The 15283-nt window shown below is 43.1% G+C and overlaps 1 long non-coding RNA gene and 1 pseudogene across 1 annotated transcript; one reads left to right on the forward strand and one right to left on the reverse strand.

The window, feature by feature from the left end:
* The window catches only part of LOC119846743, a 35550-nt pseudogene extending 33374 nt beyond the window's left edge, over window positions 1-2176 (reverse strand).
* A 5391-nt stretch (window positions 2177-7567) lies between these two features.
* On the forward strand, window positions 7568-10472 carry LOC122459134. The gene is made up of 2 exons (XR_006279606.1): window positions 7568-7979; window positions 8259-10472. It is a non-coding gene; the product is annotated as an uncharacterized LOC122459134 (long non-coding RNA).
* Window positions 10473-15283: the final 4811 nt, after the last annotated feature.

A 15283-nucleotide genomic window follows, 5' to 3' on the forward strand; every position in this document is an offset into this window, starting at 1 on the left:
CCAGCACTACCTATTAGGCTATCTAGATGTCTCATGATATCTGCTACCTTCACATCTGGCAGGCAATTTACCATGCAGTTCTCCTGGTCGTCTCAAAGGTTATTAACATCAAGATATATCACATCTACAACTTCCGCCTATCCACCATGCCAGTAACCCTGTCTAAGAAGGAAATTTGGTTGGTTTGACATGATTTGTTCTTGACAAATCCATGTTGGCTATTACTTATTACCCTATTATCCTCCAGGTGCTTACAAATGTTCTGTTTATCTTTCCAGTATCTTTCCAGGAATCAAAGTTAGGCTGACTGGTCTGTACTTCCCTATGTCCTTTTTATTTCCCATGTTAAATATAGGTACTATGTTTGCCCCTTCGAGTCCTCTGGGACCCCACCTCTCCTCCTGAGATTGCTTATTTTAGAGCCTAAATAAGGTTTTAGGAGCCTAATTTAAGGTTTTTATATTTGGAAATGTTGGCCCGGGATGGGTGTTATGATTTACCAATAATACAATAATAAAGTGCATTTTAGAACTTTAGATCACTCAATAAGGGAGCAAACACACTCAAAACTATCAGAAAACAAAATGAGGAGCATATGAGAATAGGTAGAGAAACCATAACCGGCTATAACAACCTTTGGGGGAGTCTGTTCCACCCAGACCTACAGAGGAAGATACTGAGATTATACTTTTACACTTACCATGTACATGTAGTTGAAAAATTCTTTGGTAGACAGGATTTCTAGTTATGTTATACACACTCACTGTGTATTGTCCTTCATCCTCTTTCTCTGTATTCTTAAGTGTTAAGGTTCCATTAGGAAAGATAGTAAACCTATCTGTGTTGTTGTGTAACGAAGTATTCCCCTTCTTCCAGATGATCTCAGCAGGGTGTTTGAAATCAGGATAATCGAGGTGAAATGTAACAAAACCACCCAGGATCCCATTTACAGTTGTCACATCACTGTGCACTGGAAATATAACACATGGAAAATAATTTTAGTTACAGAGCAGCACAGTATGTTCCTGGACATGCTAATCAAACAGATAGATGTATTAAAATTAAGAAATGTGCACTAACTATCCTAATGGCTAGATCAGGAGACTAGAAGGTATGATTCCTGAGTCCTATTCCAGCTCTGCTACTAACTTGCTTTATGGTCCTGGGCAAATCATTTAATTTCTCTCTTTGTCAGTTTCTCCATTTGTAAATGGGCTAATATTGTCAATATCTACCTCTTCATATTTATGAGGGTCAAAGAAGTAATTTTTCTAAATTGTTTGACATCCCCAGATGAAGGATGACATAAAGTATAGGATAGTGGTTTTCAACCTGTGTTTTGTGGACCCCTGGGGATCCGCTGAATATATCTAAGATTTCCAAAGAGGTCTGCACCTTCATTTGAAATTTTAGGGGTCCAAAAATGAAAAAAAAAGTTGAAAACCACTGGTGTAGGATGTCACTAACCAATATATCGTCAGACAGAAGATGGGGAAGTTCCAGCAGCTAATTCAAATCAAGTTACTTTTTGCAAACATGCAAAAAAATACAAATCCTCTATTGATTGTTGAAGTATCTACAGTTTCTTTACCATCATCTGAACACAATTCAGTGCAGCCCTCTTTTCAGCATGAAAGCAATGCTATCAACTTACTGTAATAAATAGATCATGAATTTTATTAATTAATTATTATTATTGTATTTCAAGTCAACATTGTCTTTGACACTTTTAAAAACATATTGAAACCATTTTGTAGTGAGGTTGTCTATTTTTTTCAAAAACAACTTCACTATAAGCCAAAGGTTAGTATGGCCAGAAATACAATGTAATGAAACAATCAGGTAATTTCATTTTACTTCACTCTAAACTATGTATCAGTATGGGCTGATCCTGCACACTTTGAATTCAATGACAAAACTCCTGCTGATTTTAGCTGGAGCAGGATCAGATGTTTCCTCTGAGTTTAACAGAAACATATTGCAGTGCTAGTGATTTACTGAGAAATAAAAAAAGAAGTCTACAAGTAAATAAGTCTTACCTTGGATAATAATAAGTGCACACAGCGTGAAATGGAAGGCAAAACTAGATGACATGTCAGGATTGATTTTTGCTCAGATATTATATATACACATAAGTTTATGGACTTTTTATCAGGAACCCTCTACATCCCAATAGCTTTTCAGACTCCTGTCTGATGTCTCTTGAAGATAGTGAACATTCAGAAATGATGCTTAGAGTCTCTTTAATCATTTCCTCAATGACTCAAAATAAAGTCCTCACCTAGCGACAGTTGATCTACTGAAATAGATACTTTGTGGCTTTCCTCATTCTATCAGACAGATTCCAAACCTGTTACATACATGCATGCTAATAAACTTGCATATTGTCCACAGCATTGCAGCTGCTTAGAAGTGTGCACTACACAAGCCATTTCACAGCAGAAAATAACATTTTTCATATCCCTAATGTACGAGAACTCACTCGAGCAAAAATGGAGACAAAGGTCAAAAATGAAAAAGTGCTGGTTTGTTTGGTTTTGGAGCCACGAGGAGCTGCTGCTAAACTAGGGAATTATTGGGCTGCCAATTAGGATTGCAGTGGTGTAAATAGCAATGGTGCAGAGTGCTCAAACTACCCACCCTCCAAATTGTGCAGAAGAAAGGGCCAATATTCATAAGAGTCACCATTTTGACACAAAGAAAAGGAGTACTTGTGGCACCTTAGAGACTAACAAATTTATTAGAGCATAAGCTTTCGTGAGCTACAGCTCACTTCATCGGATGCATTTGGTGGAAAAAACAGAGGAGAGATTTATATACACACACACAGAGAACATGAAACAATGGGTTTATCATACACACTGTAAGGAGAGTGATCACTTAAGATAAGCCATCACCAACAGCAGGGGGGGGAAGGAGGAAAACCTTTCATGGTGACAAGCAGGTAGGCTAATTCCAGCAGTTAACAAGAATATCAGAGGGACAGTGGGGGGTGGGGTGGGAGGGAGAAATACCATGGGGAAATAGTTTTACTTTGTGTAATGACTCATCCATTCCCAGTCTCTATTCAAGCCTAAGTTAATTGTATCCAGTTTGCAAATTAATTCCAATTCAGCAGTCTCTCGTTGGAGTCTGTTTTTGAAGCTTTTTTGTTGAAGTATAGCCACTCTTAGGTCTGTGATCGAGTGACCAGAGAGATTGAAGTGTTCTCCAACTGGTTTTTGAATGTTATAATTCTTGATGTCTGATTTGTGTCCATTCATTCTTTTACGGAGAGACTGTCCAGTTTGGCCAATGTACATGGCAGAGGGGCATTGCTGGGCATTTTGACACCTATACTTACAGATGAATGGCCAGACCCATCAAATACCATATACATTTAGGGTTCACAAAGTTGAGAGGTATGATCAGGATCTTTCTGCCTATAGAAAAGCAAAAATCTGGACTTGCTTCTCTGGCTAAGGTACAGACAGAGAAGAAGTCAGAACATTTCAGGAAAAGTACAGATCCAGACACACAGGAGAAAGTACAAAATGGTCAGGAAACCCACCCACCCACAATCTCAGATACAGATATAGGAATCTGGACCAACTCTTCTTCCAGGCAGATGATGTACACCCTCCTCCCCACTTTTTGAGGTTCAGGTTCAACTGATTATAGAACCCATCCATTTGATCACCTAAATCTGGGTAATTGCATACTGCACCTTAAGTTTACTTGCTGAAGTAGATTAACCTAGCCATAACTGGAAGCATAACTGGCAAACTTTTCTTCCAGAGCTTCTGCCATCATGAATAAACTATACTGATGGGGGACTGATATTTAAAGTGGAAAACTCATGCTCTTTTGATGTTGACTATCAGTAAGAAAGATTCCCCACAAATGGTCATTTTACCAATTGTCATGACCCAGAGAGAAGTGTTTCCCCGATAAACCAAACACTTCGGTCAATATGTTTAAGGATTCAGTGAAACACATCCTTGCTTTTCCTACTGAGACTTGCCTCAAGGCTGAATATGATCTAATTGCAGGCATTGTTAGATCATTAAATCCAATAGAACCATCTGTGGTTCCAGAGTCAGCTACTCCCCCCAAATTTCACTTGGCCCTTTATGGCCATTCAGGTTCTTTGCAGCTGGGTGCATGTCCAGGCTATCTGTTGCATGGACAGTGTTAATGAATTGAGTCTCCAACAATTATCATCCATTACACAGACTGATTTTCAACATTTCACTAGTGTTTAGTGTAAACCATAAACTAAGAAGTGTGCAATGCTACACAGTATTTAGGGTTTATTAATGCAATCAGTTTGAAGCTTGCTGCTTTTATTCTGAAGTGTTAAAATGTTATTAAAAATAATTCCCCGTGCTCCCAATTTCAAATTCTAGGTCATAGTTAAGATCCCTTGGAGAATTTTATACATTGGGTTTTGAGTTTTGTCAAAGGTTTTTTTTTTTTTAAAGTGGAACCCCGTCTGAGGAAATGGAGCTCAGGCATTAGGTTCATCATGACTCAGTGAATCAACTGCTGACACTGAAAAAAAATACTAGTTGCTGAGAATGAGCTCCTCATTAAATTGTGCCTGTTTAACTCATCTGTAACACAAGGTGTAATACTTGCCTACATCACAGGGATGCCACGAGACTTAATTAATGCTCATTAAGATTTTGGCATCGTAGGACAAAACACGCTCTACATTCTGCTTATAGCAACAGTAATTTATAGTCTGGAGATGAGTTAGAAAAATAACAACTGAGTTTAACTGAACTGTGTTAGAGAATCTTGTATGAGCTTCACAAAACCCAACCCATAAAACTCTTCAGCAGGATATCAAGTGATGGCACAGTGAAGCAGTGAAACACAGTTTAGAAGTATTACACCATGAAAGCTACCTCTCATTGGCTGGTCATATCCAAAGAACATGGCATTGTTTCTATCAGCAAGTGAAAGCCAAATTAAACACTTTTATAGCTGACATGTACAACATACTACAAGATGAAAGCAAAATGCTTTATTATAACAATTATACACCATCTAACATAAGAAACTCAGAAAATACAGTATCTGAAATTATTGCAAGTTAATATGTTTAAAATTCAGCCCATTCGCTAACAATGCAACAGCTTTTTTCTGAAGTAGCCCTGTGTGCAACCTCCAGGCTGATGCTCAATGTAGCTTCCTTTCGAATGTGACTTTAGTAGAATTAGCATCTATGTTATTTATAGAGAGTAACGATTGTGAAAAAATTCCAATGATTTTTCTTCTGTCTACTTTGCAATTGAGCCCAGAACTGGAATGCAATGAGCAAAGGCTGCTTTCATAATGTTTACCTCAACGACTGGAAGCTGAAGTGATAGACATGGTATCTTCTCCTGAACATTCCAGCCTAATTTTGTAAACGCACATTATTTTCACACCTCTGATAAGATAAGTGGAAAGATCATTCTAAAGTTTGGTTCTCTGTTCAGATAGGTACCCGGTCTCTGATCCCTCTGAGATTCATTCATTAATGGGTGAGAGCCAACGTGTGATTTGAAAGCCACACTTTACTTGGACACTGTAAATATGCGCACTACATAAGGACCGGAAAAACCTAATGGAAAGAACTCCAGCTCACACCTTCACACTTGTCTCCAAGGATTTTGTTGTAGTCTTTGCAGGTAGCAGTAACCCAGTGTGGCCCCTTCATTCCTCTCCATCTTTAACTTACTCTTCAGCAACCAGAGCAACAATTTCCACTCTTGGTAGCCATAAACTGTCATTTAGATCTTTGTTTCTCTGGAAGGAATGAGTATGTTGATGAGATATCTCTCTCTCTGCTATGGGAATCCTTTAACCAAAGACTGGCTACATGACATGTTGTGCAGGATAAGCTAAATCCATCAATAATTGAAACATTTACTTTGGGTACAAGTGGCAAAAGAGTGTAATTTGCTTCAATTCGGTGCCTTGCATAATGACAGGTTTCAGAATAGCAGCCGTGTTAGTCTGTATCCGTAAAAAGAAAAGGAGGACTTGTGGCACCTTAGAGACGAACAAATTTATTAGAGCATAAGCTTTTGTGAAGCTCACTTCATTGGATGCATACAGTGGAAAATATAGTGGGGAGATTTTATATACACAGAAAGAAAAGGAGTAGTTGTGGCACCTTAGAGACTAACAAATTTATTTGAGCATAAGCTTTCGTGAGTTACAGCCTGTAGGAAACACATTCCAGAATCACATGCACAGGCCACAAAAGGGGAGGCGTTAACATTGGAGTGTCTTTTGATTGCATCTATTAGGGTGCAGATTGTAGCTTTTCTTTGGGAATAAGTTATAGCAAAAAAAAAAATATTGTACACACTGACTCACTCTCTCACTAGCAGTATCCATCTATCAATGAATTTACAGAGGACCTGATTACCATGGTATCTAGAGGGAATATATCTACAGTACTCGGAAAAGTCTCTCAACTCATTGCACAAGCACAGCTCGTGCCTAAACATGGAGTCAAGAAATCTACACTAGAATGTAGCTGGGAAAGGGTTGGAAATCTGATATTTATTTTTTAAAATAAAAGGAGTGTGAGTGTACAAGGGGAGGAGAGGAATGAGGGAAACCCTGGGGAAGGCGCAGTGAGGTGCACCCCTCTCTGCCCCCTGCCAGAGTGGGCTGTTATGTTTGATAGTAAACATATCTTTCAAAGACTAACCCTTAATTTAGCACAACTGTCCTTTTGAAAAATGTTGGTCCCACAACATTCCATGGCACTTGGAAGCCACGTGGGGTCATACAGGGGACACTGAGACTCTCGTTGATAACATCCCCAAATCAGGATAAGGCTGTAGGCCAGGAGTTTCATGAGCCCCAACAGCCTTTTCTGGTTGAGGCAGTAAAATAGAGAGGAGGAATGTGAATGGAGAAGAAATCTGATGGGAAGAAATGACAGTGAGTATCTGGGACATTGTCTCCATTAACCTATAGTACCTTATTTCCCTTAATTGAAACAATTAGAAGAGGGAGTGTGGGTAGGTAGTTAAGGTAGGGTATTGAGAGCAAATCACATGCCTAGATTTCCAAAGGTGACTAGTATTTTTGGGTCCCTTAGTTTTTGGTGTCCAGTTCAAGGACTACATTTCTGAGGGTGGGGGCTCAGCACTTTCTGAAAAATCAGGTCCTTCATGGCATCACAAGTTGGCCGCCAATATTCCTAGTCACTTTGAAAATGTCGGCCTTCCCCGCTCAATGTTCTCATGCACAAGATGGAGCTAATACCTACTGTATCTCACGAGGCTTAATACACTCATGCTTACAAAATTTTTTAAAACGCTTGGATGGCAGGAAGTGCTAGGGAAATGCAAGGTTAGGGGTACACTTCAGCATTAACCTTGCCACATGTATGAAACACATCTGTTTGCAAAGGCAGTCAATTGACTGATCTATGTAGCTGACTGGCCACATCCCTGTCCCTCTCTACTTTTTTTTTTTTTACTGTCAATGACTCATTTTAAGCCATTTAAATACCCCCCACATACCATTGTGCAAGGGACCGTCGAAATATGTATAATAAATAGATGAATGAATATTCATGTGTATTATTAATAAACTCCGGAGCCTTTCTCTTACAAGCTACTTCTCCCCTGCACAGTTACATAGCAGAGACAGGTCACTGGTCATAGTTTTACTTCCTCCTGCTTCAGCACCTGTTAGCGACAGCAGTCAGAGGCAGCAGAGCATTTCAGCAAGAAGGAACCGGCTGCTGCTCTGTGCTCTGATTGGCTGAGAAGAGCCTTGGTTTGTGGTATCATTAATTTTGGAGTCACTGTAGACAGCAAGCTTAAGCGTTGTTCAAATAAGGTCACCTGGAGCATGGACGGTGCACCGAGCGCCACAAAGCTGCATGGTCTTGCAGCATCAGCCCCCACGAGGCTGAATGAGGGTGCACACGCACCAGAAAGGGCTCCAGACTTTAGTGTCACAAGAAACTCTTCAGTGAGGTTAAATAACCTTCTTTCCTTTGGGAAATGCTGTATAGGTTTTGTGTTTGCTTTGGTCATTTGCTCCTGCCTCTGCTTCTATTGATGTGAAGGGTACGAAGGGCCTGTGAGTACAAGCACTGACACTGGGATCCCTGAGAGGACCTATGTATACAGGGGGAGGCACAAGAAGCAAGTCAATGTCCATGGTATCAGAGCTAAATGTTGGTATATCCTTTCTTGCAGTGTTCAGTAGTTTGAACTGTCCAGTTACCAGAGAAGAGGTTTCCCTTTTTCCAGGTGATATTAACAAGGTGTCTCAGGTCTGGACCCTCCAGGTGAAGAGTAGCAGAACCACCCAGGGCTCCAGTTATATTTATCACATCATTGTGCACTGGTAAAAGGGGTGCTGGACAGTGTTCCATCTAATTTTTCCCACCCATGTGTGGAATTAATTTTGTTATGTGCACCAATATAGAGGTGATTGTGACACATCACCTCCATATTGGTGCACATAACAAAATGCATGTGGTAGGGCCGATGGGTTCTTGTGGGAAGGGGCTCAGGGCTGGGGCAGAAGGTTGGGGTGCAGGGTTGTGAAGGCTCCAGTCTGGGGTGGGGCTGGGGATGAGGGGTTTGAGCTGCAGGAGGGTGCTCTGGGGCTACTGCAGGGAGAGAGGACTCCCCCCAGCGTTCTTTCCCCACAGCAGTACCTGGGCTGGTGGGGAGAGGTGCCTGTCCTCGCCACAGGAGCTCTGGGTCTGGGGCTGCAGGATAGACACCTCTCTCCCGGCCCTAGCAGGTCCAGGCCGTGGGAGGGCCACCCGGGCCACGCCTGGGGTCAGGCCATTGCTGGGGCTGGCCTGGGCCCAATCCAGCCGTGGCTGGGTCCAGGCCGCCCCCAGCCATGCCTGGGGCCATGTCTAGGCCCATCTCTTCCACTGACTTGAGGTATGATTTTTGTTCTTCGGTTTTTCCATATGTAAAGTGATTGAGGATATATCTACCTACTTCTCAAGGTTTGAGAGGCTTAATTAAATGTTGTTTTTAAAGGATTTTGATAGACTTAGATGAAAGTAGCTATAATAAGAACAGAATGCAACTATTTGCCTCTTTTAAAGAAGTAGTTGGGGAATTCCCAAACTGCTAATTAAATTGTTTGCTTTTACTTTTTGTAAACATACAGAAAATACAAACTCTTTATTAATACTTTAAGTCTATTCAGTTTATTATCACCATCTACATAAAACTGAGTGCATACCTCTTTCCAACATTAAAACTATACTATTGGTATTATAATAAATAGATCACACTTCTTGTTAATAGTCTTGTATTCCACATAAATCTTCTTTGACAATTTTTCAAATATCCCAAAACCATGTTATGGTAAGGGCATTTCGCCCCCCAAAGAGCAACTTCGCTATGCAAACAGGCTCAGTACTTCTAGAAATGCAATGCTGTGCACCCACCTCACCATGTCTCACTATGGGACCAAACCTACATCAACTGAACTCCATGGCAAATTAATGTCAGTAAGAGCAGGATCAGATGTTTAATCTGTGTTTACTTTAAACAGATTTCACTGTAAAAGTTTTACTGAAAATTATAAACATAAAAAGGTCTTACCATGAAGAATAATAAGCGCACACAACATAGACTGGAAAGTAAAACTAGATAGCATTTTAGAACAATTTAGTCTCTGATATTTGTTCTAGAGCTTTTTCAGGAATCCACTACATCACAATAGTTTTAGTCACCACAGACTGGTGTTCTTGAAGATCGTGAATCTTCAGAAATGCTTAGAGGCTCTGTAATAGAGTCTACAAACCCAATACTGTGTTTAGGCTGTACAACGTTATTCATGTATTTATGTTTTAATATGCATGCTCTGATTTATGTCTATGTGGTATCTTGTATTATTTACCTGGGAAATGGTAATGTCAAAAATCTGTTAAAATCGCCATTGTGAATGGTGTCTAGCAGTTGTTGGGCAGCCATGTTGGTTACCCTTCTCTTTGGAACTTTACCCGCCTTTTGTTTGAGTCTGGCACTCTTTTGTGTACAGGTGGGAAAAGGACTGGTCAGGTGGTCCCTGATCTTCTTAGAGACTAGAGGATATAAAAGCCCTGCACACAGGCTCTAGGGTGCTGTCCTCCCTTGTGGCAGCCCGCGCTCAAGTTATTGGATCAAGAATCACTGGAAGATCTCTGAGAGAAATCACCACAGCAACTTACCTGAGAAGTAATCCTGATCCTGATCCTAATCCTGGTTCAGCAGTCATCAAAGGTCTGAGTCCCTCTTGCACTGCCTGTCATCCCCAAGCCCAGTGGTAGGTCCAGATCCAACATCTCCAGGCTGAGGCAGACAATCAGACAATCTTTGATCTGTAAAGTATAAATACCTTTACCTGTCATTTGTAGAGGGAGAGGGTTCTGGGCTTCATGCCCATGCAAGCCACTGAGATATTTTGTCCATATACTTACCTTATGTTAAATAAAGCACCTTTTTAGTTTACCTTTTCTCGTCCCTTATCCTTATTTGCACTGAGATCAATTAGGTGATAGATCCTAATTCAGGGACAACCATACCTGTGATTTCTTAGCAGGGGACCATAACATCCTTAATTTCTTCCTTCACATTTATACATTGTAAGAAGGCAGGAGGGGAGCCACTCTTGTCTGCAGGCAAGCAGATTGACCACACCCCCATGCAGCTGCCAGAACTGCCAGTAATACAGGCAGGCATTCACAGCCCTGCCCAATAGAGGAAACAAGGCCTCGGACAAAAGGAGAGAGTGCAGAGAAGGAAGGGGAGGCAGAAAGGTCTGGGATGGCAAAGGGGTAACGCCTTTGCACCAGGCTGCCTCCCTGAATAAAGCGAAGAGACCAAGGCACACTTCTGGACTCAAAAATCAGAGTCAAAGACCTGCCCTGACTGGGACAAGCTAAGGAGGTCTTGGCAAGGGCAGCAGCGACCCTCCAAAGGCCCATATCAGGAATCAGCGACAAGGCTGTTTAATCATTTTCTTACTAGCCTTACTGACTCAAACACACAACGCGACAGTGGCTCTAATGAAATAGATACCTTATGCCTTTGACCACTATATCAAACAGCATCCAACTCTATCAGGCAAGAGAATGCTAATAAACTTTATGATTTCCACATCACTGCTGCAGCAGTGGGAAGTGAGCCTTGTATGAGCCGCCTTACAGCAAAATCAGGCTTTTCATATCCCTAATATGCGAATGTGCTAGAGCACTAGTCAAAGCTGGAAAAGGGGCTGGTTGTGTGGTTTTGGAGGAAAAAGGTAACGAGCAATCGTGTGGTGTTCACATTACTCCCCCTCCAAATTGTACAGCATATCAGGCATTCTTTCCCTATACAAACGTACCTTCCTTAGGAAGGAACAATCAATTGCACAAATACTAAATGGGAAATAGAAAAGGAGTACTTGTGGCACCTTAGAGACTAACAAATTTATTAGAGCATAAGCTTTCGTGAGCTACAGCTCACTTCATCGCATGCATTACGATGAAGTGAGCTGTAGCTCACGAAAGCCTATGCTCTAATAAATTTGTTAGTCTCTAAGGTGCCACAAGTACTCCTTTTCTTTTTGCGAATACAGACTAACACGGCTGCTACTCTGAAACCTGTCATTATAAATGGGAAATGACCACCTAAGAAGGGGTACTGCACAAAAGGATCTGGGAGTTACAGAGGATGGGGCAAGGCACCTCCTTTTCCTTACTGGGCTCAGCATTTCCCCCTCTGGCAGTGGGGGGATGGCGGGGGAGGGGAAGGCCTGGAGTAAATCAGTCCCACTCTGGAGAGTTTTTTTTCCTCATTCACGTTTTATTTTTCAGTATTTAGAAGGTGGGCCTCAGAGTAGGCCCAAGGAGGACCCGTCAGCCAAACCAAAGAAACAAACTCATAACAGGACACACAAAAAGGACTACCTTTCCCTGTCCGCTCTCTGGGGTGTTTCCCTGTTTTGCTGACCCCGGGATGCCAGTCCTTCCCCAAACAGGCAGTTAGCTTAGTTGCTTCCCCTATAGCGAGGAGAGCACCCTTCCACCCTGGAGAAGCCTTTTCTGTCTGTTACCACTAGCCCTGCTGCAGCTTGTCTCTCCTCCTTCTCCCTCACCAGAGGAGGGATTTTTAAAGATCACAGGCAGCCCTTAACAGGACTCAGGTGTCCCTAGTTGACCTGAGGTAAACTCTTTTTAGCCCATGGGGAAAAGGGGCTTTACCATTCTAGGGCTCATATATCTGCCTTCCTCCGCTCTTATAGCTGTCCAGTCTGACTTTGCCATATACCCCATCCTCCTTTCCCCCAACACTATGGGGTTGGGCTACTTGGGCAGACAACCGGTGTACCCTTGACAGACCATCAGCATTGACATACCTGATTCCTACCCTATGTTGCACTGTGAGTGGAAGCATTGTAATGACAGGAACCATCTTGTTACCCTTGCATTTTTTTCTTTGTTCTGGTGTATCCACTTCAGGTGGGCTACGGTCTGTAATGAGGGTAAACCACCATCTGAGCAGATAGTGCCGGAGGGTTACCAGGGCCCATTTTACTGTATAGCATTCCTTCTCCACCACAGCGTTCTTTTGTTCTCTGGGAAGGAGTTTCCTACTAAGGTACAAGACTGGGAGTTCTTCCTCTCCTACCATTTGAGAAAGTACAGCTCCCAGTCCTAACTTGGAGGCATCCATTTGCAACATGAATTCTTTCTCAAAGTCTGGGGTTACTAGCACCAATTACTGCAGAAGGCTGGCCTCAGATCAAAAGCTTCTGCAGCCACACTGATCCACTTCACTATGTTTGGGCCCCGGGCCTTTATCAGGTCCATCAAAGGGTATGTGAAGTGGCAAATTAATCACCTGTAATATCCCACTGTCTTCAGAAATGCTCTGCCCTGTTTCTTCTGGATTGGTCTAAGCCAATTTTGTATTGCCGCCAAATTGTTCAGTTGGGGTTTCACTATACCTCTCCCCACAATGTACCCAAGGTATTTGGCTTCTGCTAGCCCTATTGCACATTTGGATAGATTAGCGATGAGACCTGCTTTCATCAGGGTACCCAGTACTAATTCCGTCTTTTCTAGGTGCATCCCCCAGTCTTGGCTGTGTATGACCACATTATCCAGGTAGCAGCAGCATACTTGGTATGTGGAGGTAATAGCTTTCTATGAGTCGCTGGAAAGTTGCTGGAGCCCCATATAATCCAAAAGAGAGGATGATGTATTAGTATAAGACTCCTGGTGTAGAAAAGGCAGACTTGTCTTTGGCTTTTTTGCCAGAGGGATTTGCCAATAACCTTTGGTCAGGTCAAGGGTAGACAAGAATTATGCTTTTCCCAATTGGAATTTAGCTTATCTGTCTGAGGTAGGCCTTGAACTGGGACACCTCATTTAATTTTCAGAAGTCATTGCAGAATCTTGTGGTACCATCGGGCTTAAGTACCAGAACAACTGGGCTAAACAAGTGACTATGGGATTCTTCAATGACTGCCAGCTTCAGCATCCTCTTAACATACCTGCATACCTCCCAACATTTCAGGTCTCTAAAGTGAGAGGCAGCTGGTCACTGCCAATCCTGTTGAGCCATCCCAGCTGTAAGGAAGTGGAGAACTAGAACCCAAGTCTGCAGGGCTACAGGTGACCAATGCTTCCTCACCACCACCACACAGCAGCCGTGGCACAGCTGCGATCCATGTACTATATACCCTGAGAAGATGGGGCACCACAGGAAGTGACAACCACAGAAGACCCCATTGGCAACACACACAACCTGGGACCTCTGATAGGGCCAGGTGCAGGAAGCTGTCTGTGCAACCCAGCTGTACCCGATCGGCTGCTAGAGCACACCCTGCTTCGGATTCCAGCTCTGCTCTCAGGCTCTGACCGTTGGCTTGATTCCTGATCCTTGACTCTGGCTACAATCTCTGACTAGACTGCTGATTCTTGACTTTTAGTTTCTGACTCTTGCTACAACTCCTGCCTTGATCCTGGCACCTGCTCCAGCCACCAGGCCCACTCCTGCTCTAACAAGTAGGCCTGACTCCTATCCTACCCTCTAGGCCAGTCCAGCCACATCCCAGTCATGACAGCCCCAGCACCTTGCCCACCCCACGCTCAGCCCCTGCCTTTCAGCCTGGTGCCCCCGAGTTCACTGTCAGTCCCCATCCCTGAGTTCCCCTGCAGCCACTGACCATGGCCAGATGCCATTGAAGCCACTGCCCTCCCTAGCTCAACCGCTGCCAATGGCATGCACCGTGCATTTCGTGTGGTCAGCTGCAGGTGACACTGAATGTGGGAAATATCATACTTCAACCGGGATGCGGGGGGCGGGGCGGGGCAAAGCAGAACAGTCCGACGAAACCCAGAATTGTTGGGAGGCATGAAAATCAGTGTGGCCGGAGTGACTTTGTAGGAGCTGGGTTGGGGTGACTGGTGGAAGATGGGGCTAATTGGATGTGGCAGCTGAAGGCTGGGTGGCAGTTGAGATCTGTCAGTGGGTGGGGCTACCTGGGAAAGACTGGGACCAATACCAGGTTCCTTCACCTTCTCTCCCCACCACTCAATCTGCTGGCCTACTGCTCCCAACGAGACTCTCCCTCTGAGATCCAGCATGATGAATGCGGAGGCAGAGGTCATGTGGCTGCTCAGCTGGAGACACAGCGGCCTCTGGCGAATTGCAGACCATTCGTGCAGCTCAGCTGAATAGGTTAGATTCACTCAGGCTGAGGAAATGTGTGAGGGGCCACTGCATATTCTCACATGTGATGCCTGACACTAGGCAAGTCTGCATATAGTTACCCACTCCTAAGGTTGGCATGTTTTAGCACACAGGGTCATGTGACCTATAGACAATAGCAGCACTTCAAAAGCAATCATGGCAGCCATTTTGGATAAACATAAGTGTGACACATATTAAATATTGGCAGTTTCTCCTTCAAATTACTTATAATATTGTAATTATACAGAGAAGTTTGTTGGTCATGCCTCCTCCCTGAGCCTGGGAGGATGGATGCCAGAGGGCAAAAATAATCAATCTCCTTCCATACACTTTTCCCTCAGATAGGTGATGCTGTGCCACCTCATAACCAGTCTTCAACCATCGTGGCTTTCTTCTTTCCACTGTTCAGTGAAACATGTCTTTGCATTTCCTACTGAGATTATATTCAGACTTAGTGCCAAACTAATGCCAGGCAGTGTTGGATCATTAAATCCAGCAGAACCCAGCTATGGTTCCAGAGTCATCGCCTCTCCTCAAATTTCACAGAGCTTTCTCAATGGCCTTTCAGGTTCTCCAGA

The sequence above is a fragment of the Dermochelys coriacea genome, chromosome 1, assembly GCF_009764565.3.
Source record: "Dermochelys coriacea isolate rDerCor1 chromosome 1, rDerCor1.pri.v4, whole genome shotgun sequence".
NCBI classification, from domain to species: domain Eukaryota; kingdom Metazoa; phylum Chordata; order Testudines; family Dermochelyidae; genus Dermochelys; species Dermochelys coriacea.